Source organism: Pelodiscus sinensis, chromosome 8, assembly GCF_052426305.1.
Source record: "Pelodiscus sinensis isolate ZL-2025 chromosome 8, ASM5242630v1, whole genome shotgun sequence".
Lineage (NCBI taxonomy): Eukaryota > Metazoa > Chordata > Testudines > Trionychidae > Pelodiscus > Pelodiscus sinensis.
Window position 1 is genome coordinate 19,813,475 of NC_143059.1, and position 22,835 is coordinate 19,836,309.

General features: G+C 49.4%; 1 long non-coding RNA gene across 1 annotated transcript; it reads left to right on the plus strand.

Annotated features, from left to right (window-relative positions):
* The first annotated feature begins 2,803 nt into the window (after positions 1–2,803).
* On the plus strand, positions 2,804–8,173 carry LOC149523984 (uncharacterized). Its single transcript, XR_016350166.1, has 2 exons — positions 2,804–3,012; positions 5,486–8,173. It is a non-coding gene; the product is annotated as an uncharacterized LOC149523984 (long non-coding RNA).
* The last annotated feature ends 14,662 nt before the right edge of the window (positions 8,174–22,835 follow it).

Below are 22,835 nucleotides of genomic sequence, written 5' to 3' on the forward strand. Positions count from 1 at the left end.
AGCCGGCAAGTTTTTGTGGAACAACGGCTGTTCTTCTGCAAGAAGTTGCCAGTGCAGATATAGTAACATTACTGTAAATGGCAAGGAGCATATAATATGAAAAAGAAGGACAACAGCGTTGCTAAAGCTTGCACTTTTACCTTAATCTCATAATATTTGAAGTTTTATTTCAAATCTTTACTCCTAGAGTCAAGTGATCCTTTGAGAATTTCTGCTTTCAAGTACCTAAAATGAGGAAACAAAAAACAGGACTATGTAGCACTTTAAAGACTAACAAAATGGTTTATTAGGTGATGAGCTCTCGTGGGCCAGACCCACTTCCTCAGATCAAATAGTGGAAGAAAATTGTCACAACCATATATACCAAAGGATACAATTAAAAATAATGAACAAATATGAAAAGGACAAATCAAATTTCAGAACAGAAGGAGGATGGGGGAGGGGAGAAAAGGTAAATGTCTGTGAGCTAATGATATTAGAGGTGATAACTGGGGAAGCTATCTTTGTAATGGGTAAGATAATTAATGTCTTTGTTTAAACTTCAAACTAACACGGCTACATTTCTATCACTAAAATGAGGAGGGAGACAAATTATTCTCCTTGACCTCTGATGACAGCACAAGAAGCAATGGGCTTAAATTTTAGCAAGGGAGGTTTAGGTTGGACATTAGGAAAAAGTTCCTAACTGTGGGGTGATTAAACACTGGAATAAACTGGCTCAGTTGGGGATACATTAGAATCATAGAATCATAGAATACTAGGACTGGAAGAGACCTCAAGAGGTCATCGAGTCCAGTCCTCTGCCTTCATGGCAGGACCCAATACTGTCTAGACCATCCCTGATAGACATTTATCTAACCTACTCTTAAATATCTCCAGAGATGGAAATTCCACAGCCTCCCTGTAAGGTGACTGGGCAGGGTTAGCCTCAGCCCAACATGGTGGCTGGAGGGGTTCCTCCTCCTCTGCGTTGTTGGGAGGCCACTCTGCCCCACTACACCCAGTAACAAACCCCAGGTATGGACGGGCTGACCGTGGAGTTCTACTGCATGTTCTCGGACGTACTCGGCCCAGACCTCGTCTCCGTCTGGGCCAAGTCCTTGGAAAGTGGAGTCCTCCCTCTGTCATGCAGGGATTTAAATATCCCACACTTGATTTTCATCTTCCCGCCAGGCACCATTTTTGAAATTTACAAACCTGGAATAACTGCCCACGTCTACACGTGGCACTCAAACAGGTGTTCTAATTAAAGCCCTATTTTGAACTACCTGTTAAACCTCATTGCAGGAGGAATAACAGGTAGTTCGAAATAGGGCTTTATTTCGAACACCCGTTTCGCTGCCGCATGTAGACGCGGGCAGTTGTTCCGGGCTTGTAAATTTCAAAAGTGGCACCCGGCCGGGAAGATGCAAATCAAGCTGCCTGCTGGATGTCCAGGCCCACGTGGAGGGGCTCGCATTGAACCTGGTCAATGTTTAAACCCTGAACACAGGCCCGGACTGGGTCACCTTTTATCAGAGGGCAACCACCTTCCTTGGTACTCTGGATCCTCACTAATACTTGGTCCTGGGCGGGGATTTCAATACCACCATCAAGGACCATGACCGTGCAGGAGTCGAGAACTGCCAGGCCGCAGCAGGCATCCTCAGGGAGATCGTGGACCATCACTCCCTTGTGGACGTCTGGTGAGACCACTACCCGGACGACAACACCACATTCACCTCCCAGGTGGGAGATGATCAGTCAAGCCATTCCTGGTTGGACTGCAGCTATATATCTCGGCTCCATCTCATATGAGCCCACTCCTCCAGCATTCGGCCGACCCCATTCACGATCACCACTTGGCATCTGTGAAAGGTTCTGGTTCAGGGCGCGGCAGCAAACAAACAGTCAGTTTATAACTGGGCCAGACCCATGGTTCAGGGTGTGGCAACAGCCAACACAGTTAGGCTATCAAAATGGAGGCCAGGCCCTGGTTCAGGGTCTGCCGCACACAATCACAGTCAACAAACAGTCAGTTCAGGAGGCCCTGGCCCTCAGTCAGGGCAGGGCAACAAACTATCCAGCACAATCAGTTTAAAGAGGGGCCAGGCCCTTGGTTCAGGGTGTGGCAACAAACAGTCAGTTTAGAGAGTGCAGCCAGGCCCTGGTTCACGGTGCAGCAGCAGACAAGGAAGGGTGTGGGATCTCCTTGTTCAGGAGAGGTGCAGGCCAATCACCAACAGTGCTGGCAAGGAGGGGGAGACTGCCACCCGGTAGGAGGGTGGCAGAGGGGCTGCAGGCCCACCCACTCCACTGCACCCCAGCCCAGGGCCCTAGGAGCCCAGGCTGCTATGGGCTCAGCGGAGGCTCCAGTCCAAAACTTGCTGGCCTTGCAGCCTTTAACAGCTCCCACTAGTCCCTAGGCCACTTCCTGTCTCCCACTCAGCCAGTACCTGGCTTACTGGCTGGGCGCTCATGGGGTCCATGTGGAGGCAGTAAAAGGGAATAAGGGAATTTGTGTGCAGCCATCTTGGTCTTGTTAACAAAAGAGCAAGAGTCAGGCTAAGTCTGTGGCCTGACAACGCAAGATCTGTAATTAGACGCTGCCTTTGCCTCTCGCCTCCATACGGAGATAAGGATAGACTGCTGACTCTGGCAGGGACCTTGAGATAAGGAGCATCTGGGTGGAACTAAATAACTGTTAGCCATTGGTGTTTGTAATGGGAAGGAGACTAATTGTTATTGTTATTATATCTAATAGACAGTATATAAACTGCTTCATAATTGCTTGTATTCGAAGATCTGCCTCGGTGGGGGGGGGGGGGGGGCTTCCCCCCTGTCCAAACCAGTTTTTCCCTTGCTGCAGCTCGTAATAAAACTGCCTCTGGCTACTTGTTGCTTACAAACTCAGAGTGAGGACAATGTTTTCTTCCACAATTTGGTGCCATGACTCAGATGGCAACGCCCGATTGAAGACAGCGACAGCGGCTGCAGACCATCCCCTTTCACCCCCATGGTGCCAAATGAGAGGTAAGAGACCTTTTGAAATCTCTACTGGGGTGTGGAGGAGGACTGTCTGTAGGGTCGTCTGCTTCTTGTGGGCTCACGCCATCTGAACTTCTTAAATCTGCAAGAAGGTCACACGCAAAACAGTTCCGGGGAGGTTGTTTTGTTATCCCCAAGTAGGCCTAAGTTTATGCAGTGCTGGGAACTGCTGTGGTATTGGTGGTGCCGCCCCGGGTACGGGAAGAAGGTTGTATTGCATCCGGACATAAGGCACTTAGGTTTATGCAGTGCTGGGAACTGCTGTGGTTCTGGGGGGAAACGTGTTGTTTGCCACCCCAAATATGGACGAGGTCCATAATGAGAGATGCATCTAAAAGTGGGAAAATTTCTGTGTGAAAAGCATGCTGAGTGTGAATGTAATGAGTGGAGTGTGAATGCCGCCGCCCAGGTCTCTGAAAAGTAAGCTGATTCCAGCTGCACCAGGGCTCTCCCACAAGGGAGTTCTGAACGCAAGGGGGGTCAGCCGAACTTCGAGACCAAGCAGATATGTGAGGGAGTGATGACTCCCCTTATTTCATGAGCTGCTGATAAGGTCTGACACTCTAGATCCAGCAGACCCCTTCTTTGGAGTGTGTAGATTTAGTTTCCTATAAGCCACTGAACGGACGGGGAGTGGACAGGATACTCCCCTGAATGACTAAAATGGATGGGGATCAGTCTAAGAATACTGCCACACCGCCAAAAGGCACCCCTGCTTACTACATGTACGTGCATCATGGTCCAAGGACCTGTAAGCATTTGACTGATTGACAGAGAAAGAAATTAAAGCCCTGAGGGATGAGATTGAAGCTCAGAAAAGCAAAAATCTGCCCTGCAGTGAGAAATGTAACTTACACGCAAGTGCACAGCCTTTCCCAAGCTTAGGGGGGAATTTGGCCCAACATTACCCCCTCTACTCCTCTCTATGCCCAGCCCTATATGGGCCCTTACCACACATCACTAAATATAGAGAGGAGGCACAGAAGATAATTGAAAGGTATCAGATCTTCCCTTTGGAAGAATGGGCTCTAGTTACAAATCTGTCCGATCCAAAGCAAAACACTGAGTTTTGGAATAGACTTAACAGCTCGTGGGAAGTATTCCTCCAAATTCTCAAGGAAGGAATGCCTGCCGACCATCAAGCCATATTGGCCCTAGGCATTTTGGTTGGAAACATATACACGGAACACAACGCAGGAGTAGGAAAGGGCTGCCAAGCAACTTTAGGAGATTCTCAAGCCCTTGTTAGCAAATAGATAACTACAGCCTCTCTGGCTGGAATTGCAGGCAACCCAAGGATGTTTCACAACACACAAGTGGGGGCCGTCCAGAAAAAAAATAAACAGTTAAAACCTTTCCCTCACACACTGTTATAATTAGCTTGAGGGCATGGGAGGACATAACCTAAAAGCCAACTAGTGGGAATTAAATTTGAAGATGTAATCACTAGAAGCTAAATCTGCCCTAACAAGGAGACACATACTGCAAAATAAATCTCCTTACAGAGCATGGTCGAGTGATCCACCCCAGAGTCAGCAGCATAGATCAACTGCTGCAGCATGGATGTTATGAAAACCCTATACTGAGAAGTTTAAAATTAGTAATAGCTGACTGCAATAATACACATTTGGATTTACCTATTGAAAAGAATTAGGAGGTGTGGAGGCTAATGGGAAAGCCCACCCTCCTTACCAAATTAATACTGGACAAACCTGTGTCATTGAAAAAAAGGTCATTTAGCAGGAATCAGGACAGATCATAAGAAGGAAAAAGCATGTGAAAGAGGAAGGCAAAAGGTTTGGAGTGGAAGGAATAAGGAAAGTAGGAATACAGTCATTGGAAAGTTAAATTAATAGAAATGAGAAACGTTTTCTTTGGAAGGACGAAGCAAGTGATTTGACGGTATGTGAAGGTGAAAAATGGACTCTGTGGGAGTGTAGAAGGAATTAAGCGATTGTTGTAACATATGAAGGGAAACCTGCTTTAAAAAGTGACTCCTTGTTTCTTGCAGCCTTTTTCAATAATCCAGGCAAAGAAACAATCAAATTTAACTATTTGGCTACAGGCACTTTTGTTAAATCTGCAAAAGGAAAATAAGGAATTCTATTGACACTTAACTGGTTAACTGTATAAAAGAATGAAATCTATACATTCAATCCTTAAGGTTAAATTTACTCTTTAAGAACACAAATCTTTGTTTTAAGAATCCAAGCCCTGAATCTTCACTGTGTCTCTGTTCAAGGCTGAGTTGATAACACTTTTGACTTGCTTTCAAATCCAACATTATATGTGAATACAGGCAGCCTGGCTATTTCAAAGGAATATAAAACACCTGTCCCCTCAAGTAAATTGTCCAAATACAAACAAAATATTTATAAGCACCCATTTAACAAAATTTAATGTCAATATTATTATTACTATAGTCTTAATAAGTAACACTGTATATGATTCTTTTCAGGAAAAGAAAAGCTTTTTGCTTGCTGGAACAATAACTGACCAACACCTTGTGCTAAGGAAAAGCATTATAGCTTCACACATTAAGCCTGATCTGTGGTACAAGAGGGAAACTGAGGCATGCCACTGTTGGGGAGGGCTAGCAACTCTAGAGGTAATTCGAGGGAGTGGAAGGTCACGAGTACCGATGAAGCGCCCTTGTTCTCGTAAAGTTGTAGCTCACTCGCCCATGGAAATGGTAAGGAACTAGCTGTAACAGGTTCCCCTAACAGATCTTAGGCAGTATTTTAAGTTATAATGGGCCACCCCTACGGGGGTAGAAATGTTTTCTTGTCTTTCAGATCATCAGAAAGCGCTGGTGCCAGCTGAAGAAAAACAACAAACAACAACAACAACAAAAAACCATGGTTCTGTGTCATGACATAATAAATTTGGGTATGTCTACACTACCCTCCTAGTTCGAACTAGGAGGGTAATGTAGGCATACCGCACTTAGAACAAATACACACTAATAGCAATGGGGAATACACGGCCTTGGGCCTCCCCTCATTCACACAGAATTATTTTGTTTATTGTAACAACATGAACACTACGAGGACAAAGAATATACAGTCCTCTGAGTTAAAGTTTGTATGGAATATTGTGGGAAAGAAGCTAAACACTAACATTAGGCCACTGAAGTTGGACCTACTGACTCCCACTGGGGCTTACCACTTAAAGCCCAGAAAAAGGTAACCCCTGAGGCATGGCTGTCATTTGTTAAACAATGGCCATTGCTAACTTGCCCTCATTTGGATATTATTAACCAGGTCCTTAAGGACAAAATAGAGCCTCCCAATTGTGCATCATGCCCTGAACAGACCCTTCTCAGAACCAGGACAACTGTCACTGGTCCTTACCTTGGTGATGTTCCACACTGGTATAGACCAGCTGTGTGCTAGACTGGCTAAAATTGGCAAGTGCCTAATTAGGCAACAAAAGGGCTTAGCAGATACCATCAGATTGGTTTGGGCCTGGAAACTCTGTCAGCAACACTTATGTAATAGCCCAGAAATTGTATGAGAATCCAGGCTGGTAGATGCAGTAATATCCAGTGCCCATAAAGACCTAGACACCAGCCAAGCCAACCGATTGATCCTGAATAGTTTGAAGGATCTGTCCAGCTCTGTGTCCATTTCACTAAACCTAACCAGATATTTGGACCAGAGACTAATTGGATTGTTAATTAATGGAACTAAATTAAAGGAATTAGAAGGCCAGTGTTGAAGAATAAGATAGCTTTGACCACCCAGCCCTTATGGTGGTGAGTCCCCATCTCCCCCGTGCCTACCCATGGGAGTGGGGAAGTAGAGAATCCATGAGGAGCCAAAGGCCCACCTGGACAGGGCATAGTATAACCATTTGTTTTTGGCCCCTCTGGGGATTCCTCATTCAGATCAGATCAGAATGGTAACCTCCCTGCCTGTACCAAAGCAGGAGCATATAGATAGATCAAGGGCATTGCTTATTCTGAAGGTATGGGAGCCTCCCTATACCCAGGGATTGTTGCACCCACTTTGATAAGGAAATTTTATGTACCTGCCCATTTAACATCATGATGAATCTGCCTAGGTTTGATGTGGTTGTCTCAGAGAAACAAAAACATCGAGCTGGTCCAAATAAACGGTACCTACTGGTGTTTGACTACCCAGACAGATCACTCCATCCTGCCCCTCTACATATCCGTCTGTGTGTATAACAGCCCCTCGCCGGATGATCCTGACCGTTGATGGAATCTCTATTGCACTTCGGCAGTGATGAGTAACCTAACATGAGATTCTGAGTGGCACGGCGGAAGTAAGTACCTAGAGGAGGGTTTACTGGCCCTGCAGGTGAAGATCGAGGAGTTGGTGGCCAATGCCCAAAGATATATTGGGGCTGGCTGTCTGAGGTACACACAGATAGGGAAACACCGTGGACCATGCCAAACACCTACCTCTGGAGCACTCAACCAGGCAGTAGAGGTCAAACCTATAATCATGGGCAGCGCCAGTAAGGCGATGAAATATCTTAAAGATAGAGTTGAATAGTGTTTGTCAAATTATGTGGGAAGTTTCGATTATAACATTTATAACAGTGCTGGTGCTGTACTGGTACTTCCAGAGTAAATTAAAACCCCTTAAATTGTTGTATTTAACTTGGTGGGTTAAGGAGAACCCCAAAGTCAAGAGAAAGGAACTATAGGAGTAAACTGAGGCAATCCATGGTATCTGGCTGAGAACTGACAACTCAAACCTGAAAGTATTAGACTAGCTTGGGAAGTAAAACAGTTCAACAGTTACTGTGACCCTGGTTCCCCTGGCAACCACATTCCAAAAGGGCCTCACTTTGATAAGGCTGGTACCAAACAACCAAACAACCACGCGGGATTGTTTTTACGGTTTGCTTTATTCCTAGGAAATAACCTTGGTTCCAAAGGAGCTATCTGGCTTTTAGCTCAGAGAACAGAGACTCTTATGTCCATCAGCGAAAGACCGCTCTAGAAAGACCTTTACCAAGTTTTGCTAAAGTGAAGTGCCAAGAACAGACTGTTGGCCAATGCTTCTCACTGCAAAAAAATCCCTCCATCTCGAAATGATCCTACCCCAATTGCTGATAAGCCTCTCTCTTCTGGTCCTGCTTTCCTACCTGCTGGACACCAGAAGAACCAAAATATTACAGGGTGATGTGCTGGTAACCTCTCCCCTGCATGATGCTGAACCATGACTGTTTCAAGAAAAAAAAAGAGGAAAAGTCCGCTCCTCTGACACCTCCAAAGCCCAAAGATTTCTGACTACAAAAGGACATTAAGAACTGACCTTGGTGAAAGGAGCGAAGTATTGTATATTGCCAACGAGAAACTTGTGGGAGAGGTTTGGGTTTCTCTCTTTGATCTGGACTCTGTGCTTATGGACAGGTACCATCAGCATGTACCTGCCCTCCCTAATTTGGTTACTAATTATGATATGTTGTATGATGTTACTAAAATTATAGAACAGCCCCATCATAGAATTATATTGGGGATATTAATGATTATATTTCTTTTGCTTATTAAAAGTTTCATATTTGATTGTTGTTGTAAAAGATGTAGTAATAGAAATAGCTTTTATATTTGTACTAATTATGTAATGTTTAATGAAAATAAAGGTTTAGAAAGATAGTTGTGCTGTAAGCACAAAAGGGGGGATTGTGGAGGCAGGAAAAGGGAATAAGGGAATTTGGGTGCAGCCATCTTGGTCTTGTTAACAAGAGAGCAAGAGTCAGGCTAAGTCTGTGGCCTGACAACGCAAGATCTGTAATTAGACGCTGCCTTTGCCTCTCGCCTCCATACGGAGATAAGGATAGAATGCTGACTCTGGCAGGGACCTTGAGATAAGGAGCATCTGGGTGGAACTAAATAACTGTTAACCATTGGTGTTTGTAATGGGAAGGAGACTAATTGTTATTGTTATTATATCTAATAGACAGTATATAAACTGCTTCATAATTGCTTGTATTCGACGATCTGCCTCGGAGGGGGGGGCTTCCCCCCTGTCCGAACCAGTTTTTCCCTTGCTGCAGCTCGTAATAAAACTGCCTCTGGCTACTTGTTGCTTACAAACTCAGAGTGAGGACAATGTTTTCTTCCACAGCAGGTTAGTCCCACTGGGGTCTCGGAGGTCCGGCCCAGCCCTCTGCGGCTTGCAGGTCTGCGGGGCTCAGCTGGGCTCTTGGTGCCAGCGGCGTCAGGCATCTCGGCCAGGCCACAGGGACAATCTCTGTCGGAGTCCTGGGCCGCACCTCCAGTCTTGGCAGCAGCAGCCACTTCTCACAGTTCCTGAGCAAGGGCTGGAACACAGGATCAGGCTGGCCCTCTGGGTCCTCTGCAAGGTCTGCTACTGTAGGCGGGCTGGGCCAGGTCTCAGCCTCCCATGCAGGGAGCAGATAGTCAGCCGCTGGCCCCAAGTAGGTAGGAGGCCCTGGCCAGGCCTCAGTCCCAGCCTCCCAGGCCAGGAGCCCTCTGGTCCTTCTGCAGGCTCAGCCCTTACTGAGGCTACTGGCTGGGCTTCCGCCCTCTGGCCCCGCCCTCTGGCGTCCGATCAGGTGACTGGGCGGGGTCAGCCTCAGCCCAACATGGTGGCTGAAGGGGTTCCTCCTCCTCTGCATCAGAGGGAGGCCACTCTGCCCCACTACACCTAGTAACAAACCCCCAGATATGGACGGGCTGACCGTGGAGTTCTGCTGCATGGATCTGTGTATGTTTAGCATTTCTAAATAGTTCCTGCATACCATCTTGGCCGGATTTGCGGGGCTGGGTTTTCCAAACTGGAGTGGAGCACTCGACGGGATTCACATATCAATCTGTACACCACCCCATCAAGCAGAACAGTATATTAATAGAAAGGGCTACTTTTCCATGGTGCTGCAGGCCCTGGTCGACCACCGGGGACAATTCACAGACATTTGTGTCGGGTGGTCACACCGGGCAGACAATGCCCATATATTCTGGAACTCTTACCTGTACCGCAGGCTGCAGGCAGGGGCATTGTTTCTGGAGAGGAACTATGCAGTTGGGGATGTGCAGGTGCTTACGTGCATCGTGGATGACATGGCGTACCCCCTTATGCCCTGGCTCATGAAGCCCTACACCAGCCACCTGGGTGCAAGCAGGGAACTCTTTAACTCCCTCCTGAATCAGGCTCGCTTCCAGGCAGAATGTGCCTTTGGCCGTCTGAAGGGCAGATTTAGATGCTCACTCGACTGGACATGGGGGAACACAACATCCCCGATGTGGTTGCAGCATGCTGTGTGCTTCCTAGTGGAGAGGAAAGGGGAGGCCTTCTTCCCTGCGTGGGGGACACAGGCTGATGTGGAGGGGAGGCACTTTGAGCAGCCCTGGGCAGCTGCCCTCCGGGAAGCCCACCAGCTGGGCTTGCACATTCAAGAACCCCTGAGGGAACAATTCTCCCAAGGAGGCCAATGATTTTCTCCAGGGCCTTCCAAATGTAGAATTGCCCCATGTCCCCAGTGCCTTCCTCCCCAAAACCGCTCCCGGCCCCACATTCACACACTGTACTCATTCATCACACAGTGAGAACAGAGACAGGTGTGGGTGAAAATATATTTAGTTTATTTCACTGCTGGTTTTTTGAAAAACTAAAATATTCTTTTGTTCAGAAAAATAAAGTCTTTGTAAACAAAGTAAAGTGCTTCCCTCAGTGACTCTCACAGGTGGGAAGGGGGAATGTCAACCTGGAAGGGGGGAAGGAGGCTCAGGGCTGAGGGTGCTGCCTTGATGAAGAGCCCCTGGCACTTTGGCTGCGGAGGTCTTCTTACACACTGCTGCATATGCGGGCTGGGACAGTACAAGGCAAGGCAGGAGGTGGGGCTGTACCTGAGTCTGGGATGGCAGGGGCTGAGGAGGGGGCAGGAGCTGAGGGGGGAGCAGGCTGAGCAGGAGGAGCCGTTGCCTCCCAGATAGCAGTGCAAAACTCAGTGCGCTGCTGGACAAACTCGTCCAGCAAGCGACTGCTCCACTCTGTTCTGCCTCCATCCTCTGGTTCATTGCATCCTGCATCCCTTGCAAAGATATGCTGGTGCACCAAGTCTAAGTAGGTGTGCCAGTGCCAATGGATTCCCTGCAGCTGTCTGGGTGGTGGGGCAGGTATGGTGCCCCCCTCCTGGTCAGCTGGTCCGACTGTGGAGGACAAGAGGGAAAAGTCGTCAGTCATGCGAGGGCATGCCTTCCTTCTTCTCAGCAGTCAATGCCTGTCCTAGGGTCAGAGGATGCTTATGTGCGTCTCAGGAAGGCATGGTGTGGCCTGGCCAGCAGCCACGACCTCCCTGCAGCCCAGAAGGTATGCAGGCCACTATCCTGCCCCCCCCCCCCACACACACATACACCCCCTGGCCAAGCAGCAAAGACAAGTGTCAGGCCACAGTTGGGGTTCCCACAGGTTGTTGAGAGGCCTGAAGCTGTATGGAAATCCCAGTGTCCTCAACCCATGCCTGCACCTGGCATCACAGCCTGCAGGAGCAGGTGGTGCCTCAGAGCCATGCGGGTGCAGGGGTAGGACAGCCCTCCCTGAGGTCGGCCATGTGTGTGCCTCTCGCCCCAGGCTGTGATCAGCATGACATGTCACAGCATTGCACCATCCACTTTGCTCCCACCTGCTCTGCCCTGTGTGTGTTGGACCCTCACAGCACTCACCTGATGTTCCCTCCCTGGTGTCCGAAGTTGTCTGGGAGCCCTCCTGAGTGCGGGCGTCTGGCTCCTGGGTGCTCCTGGTGCTGTCTTCCTCCTCTTCCTTCTCTTGGAGCTCCTGGTCGTCTGCTGGGGTCTCACCCTGGTGTTGTGGCCACTGCTGCACAGGGTTCTCCAAGCCAGACTCTACAACCCTCTCGGGAGGCAGTGGTTCCCCTGCCCCCAGGATCCAGTCCAGGTCCTCGTAGTAGGCATAGTAGTGTGATGTTTCCCTGGAGCGGGAGCTGCACTCACGTGTCCTAACATAGCCCTGCTACAGCTTCTTGACTTGGTTCTGACCTCGTCTAAGGAGCAGGGGTGGTGGCCTTTCCTTGCCAGGCCATCAGCCATTCTGGCGTAAATGTCAGCATTCCTCCACTTGGACTGTGGGGCCTGATGAGCCTCCTCCTCAGACCAGAGCTCCGAGAGAGCTTTTATCTCAGGCCCAGACCAAGAGGGTGCCCAGCATTTGGTGCCCCTGGCTTGCTGTGGGGATGTGTCCCTAGAAGGGCCGGGGAGTGCTTAGGGGGCTTGTCCCTAGGACATGGCTCCAAGTTGCCTGACCGGAAAGAGCAGTGCAGTCTCAGGGTCTTGGCTCCAGCTGTCTTGCTGCCAGAATGCTAATCCTGGGTGCCTGTGCCTTTTAAAGATGGCTACAGGCAGGAACAATAGAGTTGAAAGCTGTGGCAGGAGTGTCCACCAGAAATTCTTCCTGGAGGCCTTTATTTCAAAATAAATTCTTCCCTGCAGCCACACATACCTTTTTTCGACAGATCTCTGTTGAAAACAGCTTTATTCCTCGTGTCCACACTTACCTTTCTTGACAGAACTCATTATTCCCCGTAGAATGAGGTTTACTGCCGTCGACAAAACTGCCATGTTCTGTTGACTTACTGTCAACAGAACGTGGCGGTAGTGTAGACACGGGTATAGTTTTGTCGACAAAAGTCCACTTTTGTCGACAAAACCCTGTAGTCTAGACACACACCCAGGAGCACATTCACTTTCCTGATAACTCCCCTGCATTCTTGAGCAATATATTTATACTACTCCCTAGTCATCTGTCCAAGTTTCTACTTCTTATAAGCTTCCTTTTTGTGTTTAAGCTCACCAAGAATGTCCCCGGTAAGACAATCTGGTCACCTACCATATTTGCTTTTCTTGTTGCGCATTGGGATTGTTTCTTCCTGTGCCTTTAATAAGGCTTCTTTAAAATACTGCCAACTTTCCTGAACTCCTTTCCCCTTTATGTAAGCATCCCAGGGAATCCTACCCATCAGTTCTCTGAGGGAATCAAAGTCTGCTCTTCTGAAGTCCAGGGTGTGTATTTTACTACTTTCCTTTCTTCCTTTGGTCAGGATTACATATTTGTTGACCCCCTCAAAGAACTCTAGTAGATTAGTAAGGCATGATTTCCCTTTACAGAAACCATGCTGACTTTTCCCCAACAAATTATGTTCATCTATGTGTCCAACAATTTTATTCTTCACTATAGTTCAACTAATTTGCCTGGTACTGACATTAGACTTACTGGTCTGTAATTACCATGATTGCCTCTGGTGCATCTAGACTGAGGCTCTTTCAGGATATGTTCAGTATCCCAAAATAGCATTTTCTGCATATTTACAGCATGCCCGTTATTTTGAAATATAATCAACATTAACGAGCATTCTATTACAACATCCCGGTAATCCTCATGGAACAAGGTTTAAAGGGACTTGTTTGAATAGCAGTCTATTTCAAAATTTCAAAATAGACAATCTTAAAATAAGTTTGAAATATGCTACACAATTTGCATAACTCAAATTGCATAACTTATTTTGAGCTAGCACCACAGTATAGATACACCCCTCTAGAGTTAGAACCCTTTTTAAATATTGTTATCACATTAGCTATCTTCCAGTCATTAGATACAGAAGCTCATTTAAAATATAGGTTACAAACCACAGTTAATAGTTCTGCAATTTCACATTTGAGTTCTTCCAGAACTCTTGGGCGAAAGCCCCACATAATTAGTTAATTAACTTCAATTACCCTCATCCACTTTTTCAAGAACTCACTGGTATCAGAATGCAAGCTCATGTTTGTTAACTTCCTGCACTATTTCACAAGGACAAAAATAAGAGGAAAACTAGATGAAGAAGATTTGGTGCTACCTTTGCAGGGCTCGTGGTGGGACAGCCCCATTGTGCATTTCTTGTGGCAGGCTTTTTTGCGCAACTGTCAGAGACTGTGGTAAGACCTGCCTATCACCCTGAACTATGGAGTATCCTCCGTGGTGAGAGACAGACCTCAAATATGTGATAGTTACTGCTTGTGCTTGGTGCTCCATTAGCTCTACCCTTGGAACAGTTCTTGGCAAAAGTCTTTACTCCTGGTTGTAATTACTGGATCCATCTTTTGAAGAACCTGTTGACTGAGTTCTGCAGTCTATATAGGGAGCTCTGTCGCTGCTGGTACAGAGAGTTTCAAGAGAGATGAGGATAACTTGGGCGGACCATTAGGGAACATACTGTTATCCCAGTGTTTCTTTTGTTGAACTTCTCTTCATGGTGAGAACCAGCTCCCCATCCCATTTGTCATCAACAGCTTGGTATTATCAGTTCCCTGCACTAACTACCAAAGACATCTTCTGGCACTGCTTCCTCCTCTGAATGTTATCATTTTGGCACATTCTTTTGAAGACCAGAAAAGTACTGTTGCTTTTTTGAGCCCTGGATCCTCATTCTTCTTTAATTGATCTGAATCATAGAATCCTAGAACCATAGAGCTGGAAGAGACCTCAGAAGGTCATCAAGTCCAGCCCCCTACTCTAGACAGGAAAAATCCCAACTAAATCAAACTGGCCAGGGCTTTGTCAAGCTGAGACTTAAACACCTCTAGGGATGGAGACTCCACTACGTCCCTAGGAAACCCATTCCAGTGCTTCACCACCCTCCTAGTGAAATAGTTTTTCCTACTATCCAACCTGGACCTTTCCCACCACAACTTGAGACCATTGCTCCTTGTTCTGCCATCTGTCACTACTGAAAACAAACTCTCTCCATCCTCTTCGGAACCTCCCTTCAGGAAGTTGAAGGCTGCTATCAAATCCCCCCTCACTCTTTGCTTCTGCAGACTAAACAAAACCAAATCCCTCAGCCTCTCCTCATAAGTCATATGCTCCAACCCCCTAATCATTTTGCTTGCCCTCCGCTGGACCCTCTCCAATGTGTCCACATCCTTTTTGTAGTGGGGGGCCCAGAACTAGACACAATACTCCAGATATGGCCTCACCAAAGCCGAATAAAGGGGAATAATGACATCTCTGGATCTGCTGGCAATGCTCCTCTTAATGGAACCTAATATGCTATTAGACTTCTTGGCTACAAGGGCATACTGTTGACTCATATCCAGCTTCTCATCCACTGTAACCACAGGTCCTTTTCTGCAGAACTATTACTTAACCGGTTGGTCCCCAGCTTGTATCTATGCTTGGGATTCGTCTGTCTCAAAGGCTCCTCAATGTCATTTGCCAACTCCCTCAGTACCCTTGGATGCATTAAGTCCGGACCCATGGATTTGTGTATGTTTAGCTTTTCTAAATAGTTCCTAACCTGTTCTTTACCCACCAAGAGCTGTCCACCTTCATCCCATCTTGCGTCACTTAGTGCATTAGTCCAGCAGCCCACCTTGTCTGTGAATACAGAGGCAAAGAAAGCATTGAGTACTTCAGCTTTTCCCACATCATCTGTCACTAGGTTACCTCCTTCATCTAGTAGGGGCCGCACACCCTCTCTGAACACCTTCTTCTTGTTAACATGCCTGTAGAAACCTTTCTTGTTATCCTACACATCCTTAGCCAGTCGCAATTCCATTTGCGCTTTTGCCTTCCTGATAACCCCCCAGCATTCTCGAGCTATACATTTAAGCCCCTCTGTGGTTATTTGTCCAACTTTCCACTTTTTGTAAGCTTCCTTTTTGTGCTTAAGTTCACTAAGGATTTCCCCTGTAAGCCAATCCGGTCTCCTACCATGTTTGCCTCTCTTGCTGTGCGTCAGGATGGTTTCTTTTTGTGCCTTCAATAAGGCTTCTTTAAAATACTTCCAGCTGTCCTGGACTCCTTTCCCCTCATGTTAGCATCCCAGGGGATTCTGCCCATCAGGTCTCGGAGGGTACGTCTACACTACAGCGCTAGTTCGAACTAACTTAGTTCGAATTAGTTAATTCGAACTAAGCTAATTCGAACTAACGCGTCTAGAACTAAAAACTAGTTCGAATTAGTGTTTTGCTAATTCGAACTAGGAAGTCCACATTGAGTGGACTCTGAACAGGGCTTAAGGATGGCTGGAAGCAGTGCCGGCAGGGCATAAGAGGAGGACTTAGAGCGTGGAGATGCTGTCTCAGGCTAGCCGAGGGCTGCGCTTAAAAGGTCCCGACCCCCACCCCGGACACACAGTTCTAAGGGGTGCCCTGCTTGCAAAGAAGTTCTGGCTTGGAGTGCCCGGAGTACCCACACTGGGCACATCACATCACTCGGCCATCAGACCGGCTGCACTTGCCAAAGGCTGCCATCTGGTGAGAGGGGGCAATTGGGGGGCTGCAGGAGAGCTTCCACCCCCAGAAGCCCGCAGAGCCAGCCCAGTCCTCCCCATCGGGGGCTCGTACCCCATTCCTCCCTCACCTCCTTCCACTTACCCTTCCCTAGCCCCCCTTCTTATTGATGTACAAAATAAAGATAACGTTTCTTCCAACATTGACTCTGTCTTTATTGAACAAAACTGGGGGAGACTGGGAAAAGGAGGTGGGAGAGGGGAAGCGAAAGGCTGGGAGAGGGGAGGGCAACTAACATGATCAGGGGTTGGGAACAGGTCCCAGATGAAGAAAGGCTACAGAGACTGGGACTGTTCAGCTTAGAAAAGAGGAGACGGAGGGGGGACAGGATAGCTGTCTCTAAAAGCAGGGGTTGGGTGGAGAGGGTGCATTCAGAAAAGTTCTTCCTGAGTTCCCATAAAGAAGGACTAGAGGACACCAAAGGAAAGGAATGTGTAGCAGGCTTCAAACTAGTAAGAGAAAGTTGTTCTTCACAAAGCAAATAGTTAACCTGCGGAACTCCTTGCTGCCGGAGGCTGTGAAGGCTACAACTAAAACAGAGTTTAAAGGGAAGTGAGATCAAGTCATGGAGGTTGGGTCCATGGAGTAGTCTTAGCCAGGGGGTAGGAGTGGTGTCCCTGCCCAAAGTTTGTGGAAGGCTGGAGAGGGATGGCACGAGACAAATGGCTTGGTCACTGTCTTCGGTCCATCCCCTCCAGGGTCCCTAGGGTTGGCCGCTGTCAGCAGACAGGCTACTGGGCTAGATGGACCTTTGGTCTGACCCAGGACGGCCATTGTAAGCTCAGGGCTCAGGGTCGGGGGTCTCAGTGGACCCCCTTGATTTTCATGCACACCTGCTCCTGGGTGGCCAGGCTGGCAGCTCTCCTGCCCTAGCCGGCCACTTTCCTGTGCCTAGTGCGGAGATCGTGGACGAGGTCCACGATGTCCGCACTAGCCCAGGAAGGTGCCCGCCTCTTGCGGTCCAGGGCAAGCTCCCGGGAGCCGCCAGCCTGGTCCCAGGAAGAGGGGGTGGGCTGGGGGACATCGGGTGGGTGGCTCTGTGCCGTGCCAGGTGCAGGGTCTGCTGGCTGGGTGCTGGCAGGCTTGCACCTGGCACGGGCACCATAGCCAGCCCGTGCCCCTTTAAGGGGTCCGGGGCCGGGAGGGGGGCATAGAGTTTCCCTGGTGTTGGCCAGAGTGGCCACCAGGGAAACCTGGGGAGGGCTAGCCTCCCACTAGTTCGAATTAAGGGGCTACACACCCCTTAATTCGAACTAGCTAGTTCGAACTAGGCTTAATCCTCGTAAAATGAGGTTTACCTAGTTCGAACTAAGCGCTCCACTAGTTCGATTCAAATTCGAACTAGCGGAGCACGAGTGTAGCGCCTATTAAAGTTAGTTCGAACTAACGTTTGTTAGTTCGAACTAACTTTGTAGTGTAGACATACCCTGAGGGAGTCAAAATCTGCTTTTTGGAAGTTCAAGGTGTGTATTTTACTACTCTCTTTTCTTCCTTTGGTCAGGATCCTGAAATCTACCATCTCATGATCACTGCTTCCCAGGTTGTTACCCACCTCTACTTCCCCTATTAGTTCCTCCCTGTTTGTGAGCAGAAGGTCAAGCTGTGCACGGCCCCAGTCGGATCCTTCAGCACTTGTGTCAAGAAGTTATCCCCAACATTCTCCAAAAACTTCCTGGATTGACTGTATACTGCTGTATTGGTTTCCCAACAGATGTCAGGGTGATTAAAGTCCCCTACAAGAACCAGGGCCTGCGATCTGGAAGCTTCTCTCAGTTGTCCGAAGAAAGTCTCATCTACCTCATCCACTTGATTCGGTGGCCTGTAGCAGACACCAACCACAACATCTCTGTTGTTGTTTGCTCCTTTAAACTTAACCCATAGACTCTCAACAGGTTTTTCTCTCTCTTTATATTGGAGTTCAGAGCAATCATAGTGGTCTCTTACATATAATGCAACTCCTTCTCCTTTTCTCCCCTGCCTGTTCTTCCTGAACTGTCTATACCCTTCCATGACAGCGCTCCAGTCATGCAAGTCAACCCACCAAGTCTCTGTTATCCCAATTAAATCATATTTCTTCGATTGGGCCAGGGCCTCCAGTTCTTCCTGTTTGTTGCCCAGGCTTCTTGCATTAGTGTACAAACACCTCAGATAACAAGTTGATCACCCTATCTGCTCCATTCGAATCAGGGTTCCTCCTTTCTTGCTCATTCCTCTCTGCATTTCTTCCCAGTATCCGACTTTCCCACTCCTCTCAGGGTTTTGGTCACCATCCCCCAACGAACCTAGTTTAAAGCCCTCCTCACTAGGTTTGCAAGCCTGCCCGCGAAGCTGCTCCTTCCTCTCTTCATTAGGTGGATCCCATCTCTTCCTAACAATCCTTGTGCCCGGAACAGAGTCCCATGGTTGAAGAAACCAAAGCCCTCTCTGCGACACCAGCTGTGCAACCACGCATTTACGTCCTCAATTTGACGATCCCTGCCCAGTCCTTTCCCTTCAACAGGGAGGATGGACGAGAAGACCACTTGCGCTCTGAATTCTTGGATCCTTCTTCCCAGTCCTACATAATCCACAGTAACCCGCTCAAGGTCATTCTTGGCCAAATCGTTAGTTCCCACATGGAGAAGCAGGAAGGGGTAGCGATCCGAAGGTTTGATCAGCTTGGTAAGCCTCTCAGTCACATCTGAATGCAAGCTCCCGGTAAGCAGTAAACCTCTCGAGATTCCAGGTCTGGACGGCAGATGGATGGCTCAGTCCCTCTTAAGAGGGAGTCCCTGACCACCACCATCCCCTATCCCTAAGACTATGCATCCCGTGCCTTCCAGTAGATGGTGTTCCCTTCCAGTTTCTTCCTTGTGAGGTCCCTTCCAAAACATTCAGCACTTCAGAGCCTGTAGAGAGAGCCTGAAAGTGATTACTTACCTCTATAGCATTGGGGGATTCCCATGCTGGCCTTTTTCCCCTTCTAGAAGTTACATGCTGCCAGTTCTCTTCCTGGTCACATACTGCCCTCTTTGGCTTCTCCGCCTGCTGTGCTTGAAGGATTAAACACTGCCTTCTATTGAGGAAGTCTTCATCCTCTCTGATTGAGCGTAGGGTCAACACTTGGGCCTCCGGTCCTCTCATTTTTTCTTCCAAAATGTCGATCAGCTTGCAATTCATGCAGATGAAATCTGTTCTTTTTTCCGGGAGGAAGAGAAACATGGCACATGCCATGCTGGTGTCACGGGGCAAGGCATCCATACACTGAACTAGCAAGGCCCAGCCAAGGTTACCTAGCTACAGAGGCCCCTCCCCCGCAGCCCTACGGGGCATGCCCAGGCTGTAGTTCTACTATAAAAGCCAGGGGAAGGCCTCAATCAGGAGAGACAGCAGGAGGTGAAGGGGCTAGGAAGGAGGCTCCTGCACAGTGGTGGCAAAGGCCTCCAGAAGAGGCCGGAGGGGACGCGGAGGCGAGCTGGTGTAACCCAGGGACTGTCTGCCGAGGAGACACCATCCCGGAGGCCGCCGCAAGCCAGGCACATACAGGGGAAGAAGCCCCGGGGACCCAGGTAGGAAGTGGCCCAGGGCAGGAGTGGGAGCCGCCCCGAGAACCTTGGCGCGTTTCGGTTGGATTGTCCTGCCGAGGGAGTGACCCGCTACCCCGTCACTCACAGGACCCTGGGCTGGGACCCGATACAATAGGGTGGGCCCAGGTCCCCCTACCTGGGGTTGTATCCCCACGACTACCCTGCAGACTGCATTGTGGACTCAGGCCGGAGGGCCTAGGCCTGGATTAAAGGGCCAGCTATAAACTGCGTTGTGGACTCAGGCCGGCGGGCGTTAGGCTTAAAGGAGACGGGCAAGAGGGACCCACCACAGCAGGTAACAACAGCAGACCTATCACCATCCATCTCTGCTGTCCTGAAGAAGGGATTTAAAAAGAAAGGCAAGACAACCTCGCCCCCTTCCCTCTCCCCTTCCAAACTCCCTCTCTAAACTCCCTGTTAGCACTCAGCTGTTCCCAAGTTCCTTGGTCACTTGCCCACTGCCTTATAATGCCTTGGAGTGCCTGAAAGTCCCTCCCACTACCAAGGCTCAGCCAATCAGCAGAGTCTTCTAGAATTCAAACTTCAATTAGAAGCCAACAGCTTCAACCTGCCAATCACAGCACACACTCCATGAAGGGGAGGGTGAGGGCAAAGGGGAAGTGGAAGAAGAAGAAAAAAGCCTCACTCACAAACACAGGGGAAAAAACAAGCAAAACAAAAAAAAGAACACATACCAACCCTCACTCACAAACACAAGCTCAGCATACAGCAAGAAAGCCCCAAACACAACACACACTTCCCTCAAGAGTCCTGTATCTGCTTCTCCTCTACCTGGAGAACTCCCTCTATAAAGCCACACTCAAAAACACAGAAAAAAAACCCACCACACACCAACCCTCACTCACAAACACAAGCTCAGCACACAGTAAGAAAACCCCAATAACACACACTTCCCTCAAGAGTCCTGTATCTGTTTCTCCTTTACCTGGAGAACTCCCTCTCTAAACTCCCTGTTAGCACTCACCTGTTCGCAAGCTCCTTGGTCACTTGCCCACTACCTATTTGCAACTAACATCTCTGCCTACCTCCTTTCATTGTTAAATCTATAGCTGATCTTGCCTTATATAGATGAGCCATTTCAGAAGTGTTTTAACTTGGGGAATGTCTAAACTACAAAGTTAATTCGAACTAACAGCCGTTAGTTCGAATTAACTTTAATAGCGGCTATATATGCAAACCGCTGTTTCAAAATGGTGGAGTGCTTAATTCGAACTAGGTAAACCTCATTCTATGAGGAGTAAGGCCTAGTTCAAATTAAGTAGTTCGAATTAAGGGCTGTGTAGCCACTTAATTCAAACTAGTGGGAGGCTAGCCCTTCCCAGCTTGCCCTGGTGGCCACTCTGGGCCAAACCAAGGAAACTCTTCTGCCCTCCTCCCAGACCCGGAGCCCTTAACCCGGTCTGGCTATGGTGGTTGTGCCAGTTGCAAGCCTGCCAGCATCCAGCCAGCAGACCCTGCACCTGGCACAAGATGAGCCAGCCACCTGCTGCTACCCAGCCCTCCACCTCTTCCCAGGACCAGGCTGGCAGCTCCCAGGTGCCTGCCCGGGGCTGCAAGAGGCGGGCGCCCGCCTGGTCTAGTGCGGAGATCGTGGACTTCATCCAGCTTTGTGGGGAGACCTTCAACATCCACGATCTCCACACTAGGCACAGGAATGCGGCCGTCTACAGCCGCATGGATACCAGTCTGGCCACCAGAGGCCACATGAGGACCTAGGAGCAGGTTCACTGCAAAATAAAGGACCTGCGACAGGCCTATTCCAGGGCCTCCCAGCCAGGGGCCGACCCGGAGGCCTGCCCTCATTATGAGGCCCTGGATCTCATCCTGGGAGCTCATGCAGTCCATGCCCCCCAGGTGGTGATCCACCCCAGGGTAGAGGGCCCTGTCCCTGACATGGAGGAGGAGGAGGAGGATGCCGAGAGCTAGGAGCCTGCAAGGAGCCTGACCAGGACCCAGGACCCCCAGGGCATCCCATAGAGCACATCGGCTGTGTCGTCCAAGGCCGGGGAGGGCTCCATATGTGAGTGCCATCATGCTCCACTTATGTGTATGGGGGGAGGGGTGGAGAGGAAGCCCAGGGACCGTGCGCCTGGGCCTTGCCCACCATGGAGCAGCAGCTGGGTGTCATGCAGGGGCCCTGGACCGTTCCCCACACTCCAACCTCGCCTTGCAGAGGGGGGCTGGGTTTCACCCACTGTGTCCCCAGGGAGAACTGACCACTGCTCTTGTTTCACCACAGTCGCAGCACCTGGGCCTGCAGGGCGGACCACCCCTCCTGGAACAGCCAGCCACACCCGGGCCAGCAGGCACACCCGCAACCAGGAGGACTACCAGCAGCGGCACCTGCGGGTACTGGAGCAGCAGCTCCGCACCCAGGGCCACTGGGTCCAGGAGGACCTGCAGCTGCAGCGGCAGACCTTGGAGGCACTGGAGGAGCAGGGCCGTGCCCTCAGAGGCCACCTTCAGACCCAGGTGAACAGGTTCCTGTCTCCTCCTGCTCCAGCCCCTGCGGCCGCCCCAGCTCTAGCTCCTCCTCCCCCCCTGCTCCCCCCCATTTCCTCTGCACCCCCTGACCCTCCTGCCCCACCCTCCACATCCAATGCCCCCCAACGCTCCTGCACCCACAGTGCTGCGAGACGGGAGAGCCAGCAGGACCCCGAGCCTTGAGCTTTCCCTTCCCTTCCTCCCCTTCCTCCCCCTTCCAGCTCCCTCCTCCCAGGTTTCCCCCTCCCCTCTCCCACCCTCATTCCTCCCTTCCCCCCACCCCAGTTATGTAAAATAAAAAGAGATTTTTGTTGGCAAAACAGGTGTCTTTATTTGACATTAGGAAGGGGAGTTAGGGAGGGGAAAGGGGAAGGAGGTTATGGTGGAAGAAGGCTCCAGTGGGGCATGCAGGGAGAATTCAGTCCTCCTCCTCCACCAGGAAGCTCTCC